Raw genomic sequence first — 22230 nt, forward strand, 5'->3', positions numbered from 1 at the left:
TCTTCTCTCCCCCACACCACTTACTACCCTCACCCTCCGGTGATTCTCCCCCCTGGCGTCCCATCTCTACCGCCCTCTACTCCTCCCCTCTTTATGTCCCCCCCGCTCCCCTCACCTCCACCCAAATCCCCTTCCGACGGCTTATCATGTCCACCCATTTCCCGTCTCCTCCCCAGACCCTGCCCTCTCAAGACATGGTCCCAATTCCTGAAACATAATATACCCATCCAATCTGTCCAAAAATGCTAAGAAGAACTTTGAGCATAAAATACTGACTCACCACCCCGAAACTCTCATAGCTGACTCCTACCATAGCCTCACCTCGTCTATAAAAAAAACCTTATTTTCTATTACAAATGCCCCTCCAAATGGAAAAGCATCTTCCTGTGTCATCTCCCAATCACTAAATCCGAGAATATCACATACGGTTTCAAACTTTCTACATCTCCATCCCCAGCTTTTGACGGAGAAATCGACATCTCCATTTTCAAAACCGGCAACATTCTCATCCAAGCATTCAAACACCACCTCAACACCTTTGACCACCATTACATTTCCCTTATAGACCTTCTATCCAAACCCACACTCAGTCCCTCTCAAACGTCTGACACCTCCTTGACATCCCCACCCCCCCAACCTGTAGCCCACATCCCCAAGACACTCTTAATGCGCATTCCACCACCGTAACCCACACCTTATCTAAAGACCGACATCCCCAAACCCACCCCACTGCTGATTACCTCTCCACATCTCCCGGAGCCCTCCATCCCGAACATCCACCCTCCCTTCCACCCCCCGGCGCCTACAACACCCTCTACTAACTTCACTCTTCCCACACACGCGGAGGTAATTATTTCCCGGCCTGCCACCCACTGCCGCTGACCTCATCCCCCACTACACATATATATAAGACTACGAGAAGATTTCAACGCCCTTAACAACAAGACCCTCCTCAATCATAACGGCTCCACCTACCCTTGCCTCACTCACCCCTCCTGACCCAACCTCTGGAAAACTATTTCCCTCCACAACAGATCTTTTCAGCCGCTCCTCGCTAGGAACAGCCTCTCCTCCTCTGTCATCACTGACTTATGCAACTCTTACCTCCCCAAACCCCCAATCGTTCCCTTCCTTATTCCAGCATCCCAGTGATTTTGGGTACTAGCAGAACCCCCTACTCTCCCACCTCGCCCAGACCACCAGCCCAATTCACCACCATACATGCACGCCCAGCCACCAAAGTCAACCCACAACCCCTCTCCTGCATACTCATTAACTGCCGCTCAGCCATCCGACACGCAACTGAAATATCCAAAACCCTCCTCAGTGAATCTATTGACTTTGCCTTCCTGACAGAAACATGGCTTAATGACCACTCAGCGGCCATCCTTTACCTACTCACCCATCCTGACTACTCTATCATTATGAAGGACTGACCAGACAGAATTGGAGGCGGCCTAGCTATTGTTTACAAAAGTGAACTGCAACTCTCCTGTGTCAAAAGCTCCGACAACGTAACCTTTGAATATCTTGGCGCTGAACTCACTATACAGGGTTCTCCCCCAATTCGCCTACATAACATCTACCACCCTCGGAGTGACCAATTTCCCTTCGCTGAGGAACTATCCGACCTTCTTTCTCAATCCTCTCTCTCCAACTCGAAAAACCTCTTCCTAGGAGACTTTAACATCCACTGGAACAATGCTGTTGACCCCACAGTCACCCATCTCATCAATCTCCTTGAGATCAAAGGCCTTGTTCAACTTTGTCACTCCCCCCTCACACCAAAGGTGTCACTTTCGATGCCATCATATCCAATAATGACCTGGCTTCTGTCTCCAACATCATTCCCATTGACTGGTCTGACCATCACCTCATCCTGTTCAAGATCATATCCGCTCCCCTCCTCCTCCCTATTAAAATTTACATTGCCCATTAAATGGACCAGAAACCTCAATCAAATTCCTCCTGGCGAACTAGAGTCTAAGCTACAAACTCAACTTCGCCTCAAAACTCTCTCCCATGACGCTAATAAACTCACCAAACTTTTCAAGATGATTGCCAGTGAGGTCGTAGACCACTAAGCCCCTCCCAAACTACAAAAGCAAAGAACCATTCCATAAAACGACGACAGGCGATAACTGAGACTCACTGAAAGATCTTGGAGACCACACCCATCCCCAGACAATCTTGCCCGCCTCCGGACCGCTAGAGCATCCTATAAAACACACATCTACAAGAAAAAGCCTCCTTTTTCCAAACACAGCTCGATCGCGCCAAAAACAGACCCAGAGAACTATTTAACATTGTTTGCAACCAAACATCCATAGCCACCCTTAAACTTACTGCCTCAACTAATAAATGTGAGGAAATTGTCAACTTATTCTCTGATAAAATCGATCTCTCATTCCATCTAACTGAGATTCCACCCATTTCCTCTTCTGTCGCTGACACCACACTGAATGATCCTCCCGTCCCGACTCTGACTCCGTACCCCCCACTCTCCCTCTCGCCACTTCCCCTCCTGAATTTAGCCTTCTCCCTGCAACTGAAAAACAATGCATCTTGTACTAACCTCCACCCAGTGACTGAGCTCGAAGTATTTGACGTCATCGCCAAACTTAAGCCATCCTCACACACCAAAGACCCTATCCCCTCTAGCCTTATCCAGAATCTCAACCACATTATTGCCCCGTTCTGGTCAAATATCATGAACACATCCTTCTTCACAGGCTGCGTCCCGGACTCATTTCAACTCGGTCAAATCACGCCTATCCCAAAAAATCCCACCACAGACCCGATTGACCTGAACAACCTCCACCCTATCTCTAACCTACCACTCCTCTACAAAGCCCTGGAAAAATGTGCCTTGCTTCAATTAGATAAACACATTAACAACTTCAACCTTCTAGACCCCTTGCAATCCGGCTTCAGAAAAGGCTGCAGTACTGAAACCGCCATGCTAAACATAATTGATGACATCCACTCCTCACTTGACAATGGTGAATCCTGCCTACTCATTCTCCTTGACCTCTCGACTGCCTTTGATATAGTCAACTACAACTCCCTACTCAATTCACTCAAATCCAGCTTTGGCCTTAATGGTCAGGTCCTTAAATGGTTCTCCTCATTTCTCCGTCACAGAACACAACAAATCAAAATGAACGACTGTCTCTCGGACCCCTCTCCGGTGTCCCTTGGCATCCCCCAAGGCTTTATTCTCTCCCCCTCTCTCTTTAACCTCTTTACGGAACCCCTTACCCGCATTCTGAAACAAGCTGGAATCAACTACCACCTCCATGCTGACGACACCCAACTTTACTATAAGATTAGGTCCAACTCTGATGTGCTTCATCTTAACCATACCTTGAACAAAATCCAACACTGGTTCCACTCCATCTCAAATTTATTCCTAAGAAAACTGAAATTATCCTCTTCTCCCCTAAAAACAACCGACTCCCCATCCAAGACTGGATCTCTGACCTTACTGCACTCATCTGCTCACTCTCTTTGTCCAATTCAGCGAAATCACTCGGTATTACAGTTGACAAAAATCTTAACCCTTAACCACCAGATAGTGTTAAAGGAGCACTCTGCACTCTCCGTCACCTGAAGAAAATCAAACCCTTCATCCCACCGAAGACTTCAAATGGGTCGTCCAATCACTGGTACTCTCTAAAATCGACTATGGTAACGCCATCCTCAAAGGAACCCCAAATGTCCACATAGCCCCTCTCAGATCTGTGCTCCACCTTGCAGCCAGGCTCATCACTGACTATAAACGCTTTGACCACATCTCCCCAGCCCTGAAGGCTCTTAACTGGCTTCCCGTTGAAGGTAGATCCTCCTATAAGACAGCATGCATCACACAATCCCCTACACCAGAATGCCCCACTGTACCTCACAAATAAACTCAAAAAAGCGGGTGAATCCAGAATGATGAGGAGCACTAACACTTTCCTCTTCGTCCCCCCTTATTCAAAAAGAAAAACTCAATCACGTGCCTTCTTTGGAAACGCACCGATCATCTGGAATGCCCTCCCAAAGGAGCTGCGTTGCAGCCCCTCCTACCTTGCCTTAAAAAAAAAAACTTAAACTGCACCTCCTCCGCAAATACTGGGGCCCCCAATTCAGACTGCATACCTTCTCTGTCCCTACCCGCCTCCTCTTCACTCTCCCATATCACTTCTCTCCACCCCTTCCCTCCCCCTCCTACTCCTCTTCCCCTTTCCTCCTTCCTCTCAACACCCCACCCAGCTGACCAACCACCCTCTCCCCCAATCCTGGTTTCCCCCGCATATCCTTCCCCAACTCCTGCCTCCCCTACAGCTCTGCCCAGAATCCTGTTCGCACCGCAGCCACTATATATAATTTATCTGCTTTAGCGGTCTATCTATGTATTACTCTTCAATTGGAGGGTTTGTATTTACGTATCGTTATATTGTACCCTAGAATTTTTCCTGTAATTCTTGTCTTTGCACATTTAATTGGAGTGTTGTTTTTTTACCACCGTTATACTGTGCCCTTGAACAACTCTTGTAATCCTGTCTGTGCACATGTAAAGCGCTCTAATACCCCCAGGTCTAGCCAGCGCTATATAAAACCTTTCAAATAAATAAAATAAATAAACAAAGGTTGGGAGAGCCAATCACTACATTTCTGTTGGTGCAAGCATTCGCAATTTGTCATAAAATAATTTGCAAATTATATGCGGCCACAGATATACAAATTTGGACTTCCTTTTATTTCTCAACAACTAATTAACAGATTTACATCAATTAACTGAAAGTGTAATCTGCAGGACGAAATCTACCTCTGCCATATTTGGCGTAATTCCATCCAGATGTTCGGGCTGTAGTTGTTTTCAAATCTCCTATGGGAATTAATATGGCTGTTAGACTTGGGGGTCTCTAGTTGGTACGGGTATGCACTTGTGACAAATAGGGACCCTCGCCTCTAGTCAGGGTAAGGGGGTACACTCCTAAAATAACCCCTGCTCACCCCCTTGGTAGCTTGGCACGAGCAGACAGGCTTATCTCAGAGGTAGTATGTAAAGCATTTGTGAACACATACAGTAACCAAGTGACAACACTACAGATGGGCACCACACAGGTCTTATATCAAAAATAAGTTTTCTTTATATAGATTTACCACAAGACCATTGAACGACAAAAATACACAATGCTGTTACTTTAGATGGTAGAATTTTGCTTAGTTCTCTTTATTTCTTAAATGCGACACTTTAAGTCAATGTACCTTTTAGATGCGACACGCAGGGCAACGAAAGTGTTGCAACGATGTTGATGTGATGAAGATTTTGGTGCAAAGAAATAAAGACGTAAAGATCTTCCAGATGAGGCACGCTTCTCTGATGGTGCGAGAAGTCTCGACTCGATGCTTCAGCTGCAGCGGCTACACACTTTACGCGATGCGACAACAGCGGTCTTGGCAGCGGCACTCTTCTCCGCCGTTTGCGAGATGCTTCCGCTCGATGCGATGTTGCAGCGGCGACACCCCTTTATGTGATGCGACGACAGCAGCTCCGACGGTGGCACGCTTCTCCGTGGATGCGAGGCACTTTTCTTGATGCGGTGCAATGCAACAACTACGATGGCTGCGATGGCGACACGCTTCTTCCTCCTCGATGCGAGACTCTTCTCTTGATGCGGTGCAATGCATCAGCTACGATGGCTGTGATGGCGACACGCTTCTTCGGTGTTGTGAGACACTTCCTGGATGATGCGAGGCGCTTCCGCTCGATGCGATGCTGCAGCGTCGACACACTTTACGAGATGCGATGACAACAGCTCTAACGGAGGCACGCTTCTCTTTCTTGAGTCGCGCTTCCAGCTCCTTGCGACACGCAGTCCCTCAGAAGGCTCAATACCAGCAGCAGGCACTTCCAAAGAATTCTGGGGATCTGGGGGGTGAAGTCTGTTGTTCCTGAGACTTCAGCAGGAGGCAAGCTCTTTTCCAGGCCCTTGGAGATCCTTCACAAGTTGAGCAAAATTACACACAAAGTTCCTTTCTCCTCTCTTTGGCAGTAAGGCAACCACTGCAGGCCAATCCCCCAGGTTCTGGGATAGTTTCCTCCTCAGCTTCTTCTGGTTCCTCCCTCAGCAGAGGTTCTTCTTGTTTTCCCAAAGTGATATAAATTCTTGGGATCAGGGTCCCAATATTTATACCCAGAAATCCTTTGTCCTCTGAAGGCAGAGGAGCCTTTGCCCAGTCCAAACCAGTTCCTGAGCACTCTGTTTACCAAACTTCTCCTTTCCTTTCCCATTGTAGGGCAGAAACATTAGACGCCCCACAGGAGGTGGAGCCAGCATTGTGGAAGGCAAGTATAGCCCTGGAGCACTTTGTTGACAGGATTCCTTCTCTTCATTCACTGTGCACTGCAGAGACATCAGCCGCTCCCCAGGAGGTGGAGCCAACATTGTGGAAGGCAGGCACATCCCTATTCAGGTCCCAGGTGCAACTCCTCCCAGCCATCTAGATGCAGATCTCTCTATTCACCACTGGGGAACCTCACCCTGTCTCCTGGAATTCCCCGGCCCTGTCACTCAAACTCCAGACAAAGGAATACACAGCCTAGCAGAGGCAGGTTTGAATGGTTAGACAAGAAAATGCCTACTTTCTAAAAGTGGCATTTTCAAACACAGAATGTTAAAACCAACTTCACTAAAAGATGTAGTTTATCATCCTGAGTTCAGGCATACTACATTCGAATTTCTACCATGTTCTCTGAGTCAGTTAGGATTATAAAATGTAATAACCAAACTGCCCATTCTGGCCTATGGCGAACAGGTAGCCTTGCAATAGTGAAAACCAAAAATGGCTGTAATTCACTATTAGAACATGCCACACACACCAGGGCATGTTCTACCTTATCCTTACAATGCACCCTGCCCTTGGGCCTACCATAGGGGTGTCTGATATGAAGAAAAGAGAAGATTTAGGGACTGGCAAGTGGGTGCACTTGCCCAGTCAGCATGACAGTACCAGACTGCACGCAGGCTCTGCAATGGCAGACCTTAGACACATTTTTACATGGTTATGCCACCTGCTTCTGTGGGTGGTACAACCAGTGCTGCAAGCCCACCAGCAGCATTTGGATTACAAGCCCTGGGCACTCCTGGTGCACTGTACTAGGGTCTGACAAGTAAACAAAACCAACCAATCATGGAATCACAAATTATACATTAATTTACAATAGGGGGCACTTGCACTGTGGCCCTGGACAGCAGTGGCACAGTGCCCTGAGCAACTAACACCAGCAAAAACATATGAGGCAACAGCGAAAAATGGAAGGGAGACCCACACCAATGTGCCAGGTCTAACAATGACCCCCACCCTTTTCTCTGCCCATGCTTGACAGATCACCCTGAAACACTCCATGAGCAACTAGAATCATTTGGGAAGATTCGTCAAACGACGCCAAAGATATAGGCAAGTCAAAAATCGCTTTCACTATGGAAACATGTTCCTAACTATAATTGTGATGTACATTGAGCTCGGATATAATTATGCGCTAGCGATGCATTGGTTAAGCTGCTCGAGGTGAGAGGATGTGACAGTGGGTGTATACAATTAGTGCCACTGACACATGACTCATCCACCCGGCTAAGGTATTACTGAGCCTGATCTCTATAATCTGTTTGGGCAATGTGGTGCACTTTATTTCCAGGGGCCAGGAAAAACATCAAACATTGTTTAATAAATATTTACAACTTGGGTAAAGTTATCATATGAAATTTCAAAAATGATGAAATGTGCTTATTTATTTATTTATTTATTTAAACAATTTATAGAGTGCGCAAATACCCGTGGGTGTCTCGGCGCTACGGACAATATGGGGAAGACGTTATTGAGGTGCTCATTGATTAAAAAGCCACATTTTTATAAGTTTCCTGAAAGTAGTTAGTGTTGGACATATTTTTAGGTGTTGAGGAAGAGAGTTCCATAACTTGGTGGTGGCAATGGTGAACATCTTGTCACCCCAGGATGCCTTATATGTGTGGGGGACCTTTAGCAGGTTAGCAGTTGAAGAGCGTAAGGTTCGATGAGGCACATGGGCACGAAAGGCTTTTCTCAGAAATTCTGGTCCTGAGTTGTGAATGGCCTTAAAGGCAATGCAGAGGGCCTTAAACTTAATGCGGCTAGATATTGGTAGCCAGTGCAGATTGCGAACCACCGGGGAGATTGAGTTGTACTTAGGAGTACCAGTTATTAGTCTGGCGGCGGCGTTCTGCACCATCTGCAATCTCTTGATGATCTTTTTTTGGGCATTCAAAAACAGGCCGTTGCAGTAGTCAATTTTTTGAGAATACTAGCATGCTAACCAGTGTTTTCCCTGCACTTGGGGGAAGGAAGGGAAGTATTTTTTTTATCATTCTGAGGGTGAAGAAAGATGACGAGACAATGGTGTTTGTGTGGGCTAGGAAGGATAGCTTGTCATCAAATATGACCCCTAGGTTTCTAGCTTTGGGTACAGGAATAGGTGGAGGTCACAAAGTGGTCCGCCACCAGGTTGGGGACCAAGCTGGATGTAGTTTGCCAAATATCACAACCTCCGTTTTGTCGGAGTTCAGCTTTAGGCAATTCTCATCCATCCAGGAACTGATGGCAAGCATGCCAGTTTGGAAATTGGCTGCGATTGCTTCTCCGTCTTTGTTGATTGTAAGCACCAGCTGTGTGTCATCGGCGTAGGTAGTCAGTCTAATTCCATGGGTTTTAATTACCTTGGCCAGGTCCGACACATAGATATTAAATAGTGTCGGACTCAAGGATGATCCTTGTGGCACTCCACACGGGAGGGTAAATTGAGGAGAGTTAAATTCGCCGAGACTCACCAGCTGAGAGCGATTAGACAGGAAGGAGGCCAAAAGTTCCTTTGCTTTAGAGTTGACACCTACGTTTGAGACACGGTCGATCAGGGTGGCATGATCGACCGTGTCAAAGGCCGCTGATAGGTCCAGCAATATCAAAATTGCTGATCCACCACAATCCCTAGCGGCTCTGATTTCATCTGCTGCCTTAATAAGGGCAGTTTCCGTCCCATGGCCCCTTCTGAAGCCAAATTGTGTCTCATCTAGAAGATTGTTTTCTTCAATGTAGTCGACCAGTTGCGTATTCATTACTTTTTCAAAAACTTTAGCTGGGAAAGGGAGGTTTGTAATAGGGCGGTAGTTTTTGGTGTCCAGTGGGTCTAGATTCTGCTTTTTCAGCAGTGGTTTGATTGTTGCCTTTTTCCAGACAGTGGGATAGGTGCCTGTGTTGAACATGGCGTTGCAAATGTCTTTGAGGTTAGGTGCTAGTAAGTCGGGAATAAGTTTTAGAACCGAAGGTGGACACGGGTCTGTTGGGGAGCCCGATTTTATTGTTTGGATGTGATCTTTTATTAAATCTGTTGAGACTTGATGAAAACGCGAAAAGGAAGGAAGGTTATTGTCCTTTCCAGGAGAGATTAAGTGATTGTCTTTTACTTGCGTAGTGAAATTGTCATATATTTTGCTGACTTTAGCTTGAAATGCACTGGCCAAAGCATTGCATAGATCTTGGGTAGGAGCAGGCAAGGGGTTTACTGAGGATCCGGATAGTTTAAGAACTACTTGGAAGAGACTCTTATTGGAGTCTTGGGCTCCTACTATCGGCTTGGTATAATATTTACCTTTCTCAGACATTAGGAGCAGTTTATATTGGTTTATTGCCTCTTTATAGCATGTTTTGTCAGTAGTGTTATAATCCTTGCGCCAGTGTCTTTCGAGATTCCTGCAGCGTTGCCTCTTCAGTCTAAGGGTCTCGGAGAACCAAGGCGCTGAAGGAGAGGTTCTGTTTTTTGACAGACTCTTAAGGGGTACCAGTACTTCAGTTGCATTGTTTAGCCAGTTGGAGTATTTAGAGGAGGCTAGTGTGGGATTGACCGTGGGTTCGTAGTTGGATGCTGACAGTTGGGCATTAAGAAGCTGCTGATTTATTTGGCTCCAGGCTCTGAATTATTTAAGCCTGCTAGGAATAGATGACGGGGTGTTTTTTTTTGCCTGGATGCTAAATAACATGGCCCAGTGATCAGTCCAGATCAAGGGTAATGTTTTTGTAATGGATAAATTGGTGTTGCTGGTGAAGAGTTTGTCTAACGTATGACCGGCTTTGTGTGTAGGACCGGTGATCAATTGTCGCAGGGAGATCGCCTCTAGCTCAGTGAGTAGGGTAGTTGTGTCTTTATCATCAAAATTCTCCAGGTGAAAATTAAAATCACCAAGAATGGTGAAGTCATTTTCCCCTACAGCGGGTTCCAACAGGCTGTCCAAAGAGGTAAGGAATCCTGATCGTGTGCCTGGAGGGCGGTATAGGAGGGTTCCTCTGAAAGTATAGGAGTTATTAATTTTTATGGAAAAGGTTAATGCTTCACAGGTTGTACTGGGGAGCGTCTCAGTTCTTACCGAGTATCTGTCTCGGTATATAATCACCAGACCCCCCCCTGTTTTATTATTTCTGTCCTGTCTTAGTACGCTAAAACCATCTGGGGATGCGGTACAGAAATCTGGGCCAGATGAGGGGTCTCCCCATGTTTCCGATATGAAAAGGATGTCTAGATTGTAATTGACTAAGAAGTCTGCTATTTCATATCTGTGTTTGGGAAGTGATCGTGAGTTTATCAATGCCGCGTGTATATGTTCTTGTTTGAAATGATTTTGTCGAGCCAGGGTCTTTTCTGAGGTCGAGTGGCTGTTAATGTTATGCAGCATGAAAGGACATGCGGGACAGCAGAATGGTATGTTGGATTCCAACGAGCAGGAATGCAGATGGGGGCAGATAGAAGTAATAGTGGGGTGGCCAATATGTTTAAGCTGGGCACTGGAGTAAACCAACGGATTTTTGGCAATCCTTGGGTTATTTCGACCAGGACTCCTGGCCCTGGGCACCGACGAGGCGCGGACATGCGCAGACGGGCTTGCCTTGTGCGTGCCTTCGGCGCGCAAGCGGCGCGCCTGCTGCGCGAGTCCGCTGCGTGTCGGCGCCATGTTGCGATTAAATACCGATTCCCCCCAAATGCTAGAGCGCCACCCAAGCAAGATGTCCGCCATCGAATGTCCCACCAGGAAGTGGTGAGGGTGAGTGGTTATTTTCCTCTGCTCAGCACTGCTCCCTCCACTCAATCAGCACGAAGGTTGCTGTGGTGGACCGGGGAGTTAAGTGAGCGTACAACACAGTCTGGTATAGAAGTGCAGAGTTCCAAATACAATTTTAAAACAAATGTGCAGTTTTTCGTTAAAACAGTGAGGCATTAAACGCTAGCGTAGCTATGAAGCACTAACTTCTGTCTCCATGTCCGCTGCGCGTCGGCGCCAAGTTGCGATTAAATACCGATTCCCCCCAAACGCTAGAGCGCCACCCAAGCAAGATGTCCGCCCGCGAATGTCCCACCAGGAAGTGGTGAGGGTGAGTGGTTATTTTCCTCTGCTCAGCACTGCTCCCTCCACTCAATCAGCACAATGGTTGCTGCGGTGGACCGGGGAGTTAAGTGAGCGTACAACACAGTCTGGTATAGAAGTGCAGAGTTCCAAATACAATTTTAAAACAAATGTGCAGTTTTTCGTTAAAACAGTGAGGCATTAAATGCTAGCATAGCTATGAAGCACTAACTTCTGTCTCCATGTCTGCTTATGATAATTAATAATATGTTTTAATTCTTAAACGAGTATTGATAATATCAGGTTTTTGAAATCATCAACATTGGGACCAAGTTGTATTTTTTTTATCTAGTGATTCATTGATGTATACGTTCACCAAAATCAGGGTAAGATGGCCGCCATGATTATGTGTCAGTGTGTAAGCATGTCAGACCATTTTCTATGTTGTCTACTTTTTTATTTGTTTCGCTATTTAATATTGCCGAATGTTTAAACACATTACTAGTGAGCAAGGGGTGTGTCACACCGAAATGCATAGGGTACATTTTTCCATGATGTATGCTGTTTGAGAAACATTTCAAGAATTTGGAATAAACCTTGATGAATTTGCAACCTGTCTCGAGTGCATGTAATTTCCTCTGACTCGGCTAAGTCAGGACGTTGCGACATATATATTATCTACTGGCGGTCGCCAGTAGATAGTTATAGTTAGGACCGTGTTTCCATAGGAAATCTGAAAATTCTATTTTGAATAACTTTGGCGCCGGTTGACGAATCCTCGCGAATTTTTCAAAATAGGTGGGGCGCTCCGCTCCGCTCCTACCCTGAAAGTCTCGGGGTGATTAGTCAAGCGGGGGCCGAGAAAAAAGGGGGGTCCCAAAACGCATTTTCCCCATGCATTTTTCCATAGGGACCTTTAGTCCAAGGTACAGCCCGAACGGCTGAACAGAATTATTTGAAATTTGGGAAAGAGGTAGTCCGCAGGTCAGGGATGTGCCTTTTGAATATCTGGAGTCAATCTGGTCAGTAGCTCCTGAGAAAATTTCAGTTAAAATTACATATATATCTATAGGCGCGCACCGTGCGCGTACGGTAAGCATACCGTACGCGCACGCTGCCGTGCGCGAGCGTAATTCTGATTGGTGGTTACATGACAGTAAACATTCCAGTCGGTCGAAATCAGGAAGTGTCGGCCGCCATTTTGTGTGTCTCACACTAAAAAACAAAGGTGGAGAACGTGAAAAGGGGACAAGGTAGAGAGTTGCAGACCCCCTACCCATTGTCAGGGGGTCCAAAAAGGACCCAGAAGTGTGAAAAATATATATATTTTTTTTTTTAAAACATCGCGGCGTACGCGCACTGTGCGCGTATAGTACGTGTACGGCGGTAAAAAAATAAATAAAAAATAGAATTAAAAATCAAAATGAAATGTTTGGATGTTGGTTGGCTCTAAAAAGAGTCGTTGTGTTCATTGAGTGTTTTTTTGTACCTACAAGTAAGTACCGATGCAGAGTCTAAAGTTCAAGAGGAAGACTCTGTTCCCTTCATCATTGAAATGTACACCGTCTCCTCTATAAATGTCTTGCATGTTGTAACGCAAGTTGTTGTGGGATATAGAACCCATACCATAGTCTGAGATGAAAGCAGAAACAGAGGTATGTTTTACTGAGAAGAGATTCAGGGCTTTTTTTAAACAATCTTTCAGATTGTTAATTTTTTTGCCCGCTGTTGAGTGATGAATGCAATTGGTTTCACAATTTGCAGTGAAATTCAGTATATTCTGAAAACAGCAAAAAAAGGGCAAAACATGTCTTTGTTAAATATGAAAATATGTGTACTGTATTCTAAAATGTATTGTTAAATATTAATACTTTTTTTCTTTTGTTACAGACTGAGAAAGAAATTTTAGGAAAATTCATCCTTTTTTCTAGCATTTAAATAAAACCATTTAATTATAATTAAGTTGGTCAGGTAAGTTTGAAATATCTGTATTTATCACACATTTACTTTCGTAGTCCCTTGTTTTCACTTCTCCTCACTCTGCTTTTGTCATTTCCCTTGTGGTCCCTCAAGTACATTGAAGGGTGTAATAAATATTTTATTTTATTTTTTTTTATTTTTAAAAAGGTGCGCGTACTGTATGTGCACGTTAAAAAAATTTTAAAAAAGAAGTGATAAAATACATTTTAAAAAAATTGTGAGGTAGGGTGGCTCTTAAAAGAGCCCTTGTGTTAATACTGGGACAGAGGAAAGAAAGAATGGGAATATTAGAAGGGAGCGCACTTGTGCTGCTCAATCTTATTGTCTATTAGAGGAATACTAGATTCCCCCATAGCAATAAGAGAGTAACAAGAGGAAGTGCTCGGCTGAGCTGCCGAAGATGTACTCGGCTGAGCTTCTGCGGATGTGCTTGGGTGACTTACTGGAGGGTTTGCTTCAGTATGTCGAGCAAAGGTCCTGGGATGTACATCCCTAATGTGTCTAAACATAGAGTAATTTCCAAAGGAATACTTCTTCCTTGGATTTCCTCTAGATAAGACACGCTCACAAAGTGAGCAGGTCACTAATGGAGCATTTACCTATTTCTGCCCCTCTGGAAATGTGAAATATTCCCAAACAAAAGAATTCTTCTGTTTCCTCCTTCTATGTCTGATGATGCTGCTGCCCTGCTCACTCCCAGAAGAGGACTGCTGTTCTGCCATTGTATCCCAAAGACAATTCAGCTCCTTCTCCTAGGGAATCACAAGCAGTAATGAGGGGAATGGGTGTTGTGTTGGAAGTTTCTGGAAATGAAACAAGTTTAAACCAATGAAAAGTGTTGTTTCTGGATCACATGACCTACCGTGCGCGCTCCGTACGCTTATCGTACGCACACGGTAAAAGTACGCATGCGTGTACGTAAGACACATGCATGCACGCATGCGCATTAGAGGCACGCGTGCACGCACGTACAGCGGTTCCACGTAACATACGCGCGCGCGTCCGCGTAGGGAGCAAGCGCTTACGCGTCGCACAGGAAGTACGGACGCGTACGTAAATCGCGTACGCATGCGCACACGGAGCATAAATATTACGTACGCGCACCGTACATAAAGCATTCTGTGCGCGTACCGTAACCTTAACGTAAGCGCACGGAAAAAAATCCTAAAAAAAAAAAGTTTGTAGAAGATATTAACTATGTTATTCAACTATATCTGACCATTTATTTAAAAAAGGTAATCTTTCTATATTGCAGGATACAGTAAATCAATGATTATATACATAGGTAGCGTATTGTATAAAAAAAAAAACACGTTATAGTTAGGAATTAGCATTTAAAAAACCTTGCAAATTCACTGAAAACACCATAGGTTTCACACACGTTATAGTTAGGAATTAGCATTTAAAAAACCTTGCAAATTCAATGAAACCAGAGGTTTCACACATGTTATAGCTAGCTGGACATTTCACTCGTATAAAAACATTGAAATTCCCCCGTTAAAGTTAGTTCAGCTAACTATAACTCGCGCGCCCGCAATCCACTGCTGATGACGTCACATATTACATCACTCATGACATTGTCAGTGACATCACTCATGACATCACTCATGACATCTCAAATGACATCACTGATGACGTCATCCATTGAGTATGTGTTTCTGAACAATTTTAATATGTTTAATATTAGTACCCTTGTGTCTACTTAATCATCCACACCTGTTTGGCGCGAAATCCAAGGTAATTAAGACCACAGGTGAATCTGCCTCCTTTCTTTCAAGCCCCGTATTGGTCTTTTCACATTGCAAATCTCCTGTATATTTCTACCAAAAGACGCTGTTCCCAAAATATCTTATATAAAATTGCGAGATTTCATACAGATTAATTGGTTACACCTTTTAGTGCTAAATCTAAAAAATATTATTAAAGTTATATTTACTTTCATCCTAGGAATGCCGGGATTCAAACTCTCAGCTCTGCAACCTCCATTAAGCTATTGAACTAACTCTGTCTAATGAACTTGCTAGTATTTATGGGGGAACTTGACGTCTTCTTGCATGTATGTAAACCGTAAAGATTAAAGTTTCTTTACAATGCCGGGATTCGAGTTCTGAATACATATGCAACCTCCCTTAAGCTATTGAACTACCCCCGTCTGTTGATGTGGCTAGTATTTTTGGGGGAACTTGACATCTTCTTGCCATAAGCATTTATGTTATTGCTGTCAATTATTAATCCATAGTGTATTTTAGGGGGCTATACATCTTCCAATATTTTCTAAACTGTAAAGTTAAGGTTTTGTTCTTTATCGCTTTATTTAGACAGGAACCTTTGTTTGAATGTTAGTTATGGTAAATCTACACCTTCGTACCTATCTGTCCCCATATTTTGGTAAATAATAAGTTGACATTACATTCATTATCAGATTATTTTAAACAAAAAAATATGCGTGATTAGACTGATACTATGTTGCATTACCCGGAGTCGAACCCATGTATCATATGGAAACTATTTGCTTCTTTAGAAGCCAGTGCTATTTTTCCCAGCTTCATTCACGTATCTTTAAAAAAAAGTCACTGAAAAATATAGCAGAAATAGTTAAATACACATCCAATGCCAAAAACGGAAGATAATATTAACATTTCAAGGATACTTAATGGAATCCCAAACCCTCTTTCATTAACACATTACACACTCAAGAACCCTAGAACACGATGGATACATTTTAGATATTTAGTTTAACTCAGACTCATATTCTATTGCACACAATGTAAACTGTAACTACAATTAAGACAAATAAATTGTCAGCAGCAAGATTTAAAAAAAGTGTAAATAATTGAATCCCAAACCCTCTTTCATTAACAAATTACACACTCTAGAACCCTAGAAGACGAGGGATACATTTTAGATATTTACTTTAACTCTGAGTCCTATTCTAGTGCACACAATATGAAATGTAACTACAGTTAGGACAAATAAAACGTCAGCAGCAAGAGTCATGAAAAGTATAAATAAGAGAAACTCTTACATGAGTGCATTGATAAATCTATAGCAATTCTACCCTCATTTTGCTATTTCTAAGCACTAATCTAATATAGTAGAGCAGAAAACAAATACCTATTTTGAGTTTTAGAGAAGGTACACACATGCATACCTGTTTGAACAATAGCTTTTATGTTCAATGCATAGATCTGCGATTCTCACCTCACAGGACGAAATTAACTAATAAGTCAACAAGCAAAGGGTAAATGCCTCCCGTGCCGATAGCCCTCAACTGGGACTTGAGATCTGATTGTATTCAGCCTGTCCCAGTGTTGAATTTGTGAAGATTCTCTTTTCCCTTTCAATCCCAGTGCTTGACTTTTATATCCTAATCCCTTTTTTGTTCAAAAGGTTTAGCAAAAACTGTTTGCAGAACAATTTCTGATGTTCTTTTTAATTATTTTCCTTCTACCAGATTGTGTTCTTTTAAAACAACAGCAAAGAAGAGACATAGTTGTCAACCATCTAAAAACTCTTAGAAATCAAGCTCAATCTAATGTAAAATGCAGTAATCAGTAATATGATGTTTAGACCTGACATCCTAGGCGTGGGTTCCCCTGAATTTTGTCTTCAGACCTCCTGTTTTTTACTGTTGTTGCTGACTTTATTTTTGATGACTTTAGGAATCAGGACACTTTACCACTCCTAATAAGTGCTAAAGTGCATGTGTTCTAAACCTAAAACTTGGCAACATTGGCTTAGCCACAATTGGAATTTTTGATTTACGTATAAGTTCCTAGTAAAGTGCATACCATGTGCCCAGGACCTGCAAATTAAACACTACTAGTGGCCCTGCTGCACTGATTGTGCTGCCGGCTTATATAGCCCTTTAAAAATGTCTCAGGACTGTGTCTCTCATAGATTAACATTGAGATTGCCTTCTTACATTTTATACATATAATCTCTATTTGGGAAGAGATGGGACCCCCAAATTTGGTGTCTCTGGAATCTCAATTTAACAACACAATTTATGGTGAGGTTGGACTTTAAATTACAATTTTGAAAATGCCACTTTTAGAAAGTTGCTATTTTTTTGCTTTAAATATTGTGTGCCTCCTGCATATCCTTAAATGCACATCTGGGAGGGGTGACAGCTGGTTTTGTGCTTTCCCTCTAGAACGTCACACACAATGGGAGTTTAAGTGTGACTGAGTGGCATCCACACCCTAAAGGGCCATCCTGGGCAGGAAAGGAGGGCGGAATGACACGTACACCTGAAAGAGCTATGTTCTGTCCTCCCACAAAGGGTTGCATACCCTCCCGCAGCCAGGTAATGACAGACAGGGACTTGCACACTTTAAAGGAATATGGGTATAAGTACTAGACCTCTGACAACACCAACTCAGGACACTTCTGGAAATGAGGATATTCTACCTGCAAGAAGGACTGCTGTGCTGCTGGAGCGACTGTCACTCTGCTGAACTGCTTTGTTGTGTTGGACTGCTGCTTGCTGCCTGCTGCCTGCTGCCATCCTGCCTGGGAGTAAGAAGGACTGAACCTACATCTCTACATCCCAGAACCTAAGTATCTTCAAGGGTTTGTTGGCTTTTTTCCTGTTTTCTGATGTCTCAGGGATATCAAAGACGTATCTTTTCAACTTACAAACAATACCTGGACTCTGTCTGCTGTGAGTTCTGCTCTGCCAATTGGTGCCAATCCAAAACTGGACCCTTGGAAGTGAGTTGAAAGTAATGCATCTGTGAAAATCCACACGTCAACGACGGTGTGCCGATTGGAACTGGCGCATTTACCTTGATGCTGAAGCATCATCGCTGCTGCACGAACTACTGATTCTGCATTGCTGACTGAACAACGCATCATCTCCAGTTTCCGACACATCTCCAACTGTGCATGGCTTGGAACCAATGCATTGATTCATGCTGCTTGCATCACCTACAGCCCAGTGGTTTGGCGACAACGTATCGCCCCGGTGTTCTTCACATCTTGACCATTGCATATCCTTGACGGTGTGCAGCTGAGAGATCGACGACGCATCGCCTCGTTTGTTCCCCGCATCACCTTTGACATCGATGCATCCAAGGTACTGTTCAGCAGGTCAAGGCTGGTCCCTGGATCCGACCCGTTCTCCATCATGGTCATCCTGAACCTTTGGATTTTATCCTGTCTTGTGCGACCAGATAGCCCAGGTTGGTGCTTTTTGTTTCTAAGCTTCTACAAAACAGTTTCTTCTTTAAAAATTCATATCTTGACTTCTACTTATTTGATTTGTGTCATTTTGGTCTTGCTTTGTTCATAAAAGTATAAACTATTTCTATCTTCTATACTATTTAGTCTTTTTGTTGTGTTTTCAGTTTTGCTGTTTGAAGAGTTGCACAAATACTTTACACATTTCATCTTAAGTTAAGCCTGAATACTCTGTGCCAAGCTATTAGAGGGTGAGCTCAGGTTAATTTAAAATCTGTTACTGACTTACCCTGACTAAGATTGTGGTTCCTGCTTTGACAGGACGCACACCGTTGTCAACCAGAAACCCAAATTCTAACACTGGTGATCAGCGGTGAGGATAGGACTTGTATTTGTGAAGTGCCATACAGTAATTGGTGTACATGACTATCCATTTCAAAGCAAACAGAAAAGAACAGTTCCTCCTCAAGGCTAGGGTAGTTAGAGTCGCTACCTGCCTGCTGTAATATGGTCACAGGAGGGAAATCTAAATTTCAGATCTTGTTGCCCTCACACACCTGGTAGGGTGTCATGCTTCATCATCGGGCGCTCCTCGTCGGACCGGCGCTGCAATGTCCGACGGGCCTGGTGGCATCTTTGGCGGAGATCTTCTGATCTGAGAACGCCGTATTGTGATGAATGTGAGTGCAAGTATGGCAGTCAGTGATTTCTGATTGATGTGGGGACTAGAAAAATTAAAATAGGCCCTGGCCCCTGAATAATTTTAATTGGTTTCGTGTGGGGCTGGGACTAGATAAAACCAGGGAGGCTACTATGGAGATTCTAGGTATCAGGGTAGCCTTTAGTTAACAAAGGTCAACATGTTTCGTGTCTTCTTTGCTCTAATTTGAGCGACACTTCGTCAGGACCGTGGATAGAACTACAAAAGAATATACCTCAGATATGGTAGACGGGTAAAAAGATCTATCACAATAAGTAAAGTATCCCTAATTCAGGGTCTTTGAATAATGACTCCGCCTCAGAATGGAGGGGTAAAAGGTTCCATAGGTAAAGGAGTAGCGACCGGACCAATAGAAAGGTCCCACAGCAAGCGAAGTGGGCTAGCTTGAATCAGCAAACGCGTCTGCTCCTCACCTGAATTTGAACCTTCACCACAAAATGAAGATTATATCTATTTCTATCTAGGCCTGGGCGAAAATTTCGTTCCGTTTGCGGAAATTGCGATAATTTGACATTTTCGCGTTCCGCGGAGAGCGCGAAAATGTCAAAATTTCCGGTTTCCGCAGCTTGGCGATAATTTGTTTCTTGCTCGCGCTGTAAAATAATACATTCTCGCGCGCGCGCGATCGCCTTACCTGAATCCCTGCGTTCGCCGACAAGTTTTCTTGATCCGGTCGCGTTCTCCATGAGATGTTGTATTGTTTTTAGCCATTTGCGCTGTCTCGCGACAGTTCGCGCCCGCAGTGACGTCATGCGTTGCGTGATCACGTCTTTCTTCTCGCGATCATGCACCGCGAGACAACTCAAAACAAGATGGCCGTGCCCGCAAGCAACCACATGGGTAAGTTGGTGACCCACAACCATGCAGAAAATCTCGCGAACATGCGGGAAAAAAACGTCCGCATCTTCGCGATATTTCCGCTTGTTTGCGATAATTTTAAACATTTTCGCGATAATTTGCTAAAGTTAATTTCGTAAATTCCGCCCACCCCTAGTCCCTTGCTCAGTTTGCCACTGGATTCAAGACAGCCTGGCTGATGAGGGTTATGAACCCGAAACCAGTCCCAGAATGCTTGTTTCCGGTCCAGGGAAGACATGGCTTGGCAGTTCGGGATGGATTGTTCCCATGAGGCACAGGATCAGACTGATTTGCATATGGCCATGTCTGAACTGGGGTGGTGGAGTGAGCTAAAGAATGATGATGGACTAAACCCAGATCAGTTGACTGGGTGTGAGTGTTTGATTTGCTCAAGCGCTCCGTCCATCATCCCCCTTGGTATCGCTTTGTTCGCCCTAAGTTGGCACGGGTATGTCCAGATGTGGGTTCCTTGCTCACTTTGCCACTGCATTCAAGATAGCCTGGCTGACGAGGGTTATGAACCCGAAACAGGTCCCCGGATGCTTGTTTCCGGTTCAGGGAAGACATGGCTTGGCAGATCGGGCTGGACTGTTCCCATGAGGCACAGGGTCAGACTGATTTGCATATGGCCATGTCTGAACTGGGGTGGTGGAGTGAGCTAAAGAATGATGATGGATTAAACCCAGATCAGTTGACTGGGGGTGATTGTTTGATTTGCTCAAGCACTCCGTCCATCCTCCCCTTTGGTATCGCTTTGTTTGCCCTAAGTTGGCAGGGTATGCCCAGACGTGGGTCCCTTGCTCACTTTGCCACTGGATTAAAGATAGCCTGGCTGACGAGGGTCATAAACCCGAAACCGGTCCCAGGATGCTTGTTTCCGATCCAGGAAAGACATGGCTTGGCAGTTCGGGCTAGACTGTTCCCATGAGACACAGGGTCAGACTGATTTGCATATGGCCATGTCTGAACTGGGGTGGTGGAGTGAGCTAAAGAATGATTATGGATTAAACCCAGATTAGTAGACTAGGGGTGAGTGTTTGATTTGCTCAAGCGCTCCGTCCATCCTCCACTTTGGTATCACTTTGTTCGCCCTAAGTTGGCAGGGTATGCCCAGACGTGGGTCCCTTGCTCACTTTGCCACTGGATTCAAGATAGCCTGGCTGACGAGGGTTATGAACCCGAAACCGGTCCCAGGAGGCTTGTTTCTGGTCCAGGGAAGACATGGCTTGGCAGATCGGGCTGGACTGTTTCCATGAGGCACAGGGTCAGACTGATTTGCATATGGCCATGTCTGAACTGGGGTGGGGGAGTGAGCTAAAGAATGATGATGGATTAAACCCAGATCAGTTGACTGGGGGTGAGTGTTTGATTTGCTCAAGCGCTCCGTCCATCATCCCCTTTGGTATTGCTTTGTTCGCTCTAAGTTGGCAGGGTATGCCCAGACATGGGTCCCTTGCTCACTTTGCCACTGGATTCAAGATAGGCTGGCTGACGAGGGTTATGAACCCGAAACCGGTCCCAGGATGCTTGTTTAGGGTCCAGGGAAGACATGGCTTGGCAGTTCGGGCTGGACTGTTCCCATGAGGCACAGGGTCAGACTGATTTGCAGATGGCCATGTCGGAACTGGGGTGGTGGAGTGAGCTAAAGAATGACGATGGACTAAACCCAGATCAGTTGACTGGGTGTGAGTGTTTGATTTGCTCAAGCGCTCCGTCCATCATCCCCTTTGGTATCGCTTTGTTCGCCCTAAGTTGGCAGGGTATGCCCAGACGTTGGTCCCTTGCTCAGTTTGCCACTGGATTCAAGACAGCCTGGCTGATGAGGGTTATAAACCCGAAACCGGTGCCAGGATGCTTGTTTCCGGTCCAAGGAAGACATGGCTTGGCAGTTCGGGCTGGACTGTTCCCATGAGGCACAGGGTCAGACTGATTTGCATATGGCCATGTCTGAACTGGGGTGGTGGAGTGAGCTAAAGAATGATGATGGATTAAACCCAGATCAGTTGACTGGGGGTGAGTGTTTCACTTGCTCAAGTGCTTCGTCCATCATCCCCTTTGGTATTGCTTTGTTCG

This window comes from Triturus cristatus, chromosome 2_2, assembly GCF_964204655.1.
Source record: "Triturus cristatus chromosome 2_2, aTriCri1.1, whole genome shotgun sequence".
In the NCBI taxonomy this organism is placed as follows: Eukaryota; Metazoa; Chordata; class Amphibia; order Caudata; family Salamandridae; genus Triturus; species Triturus cristatus.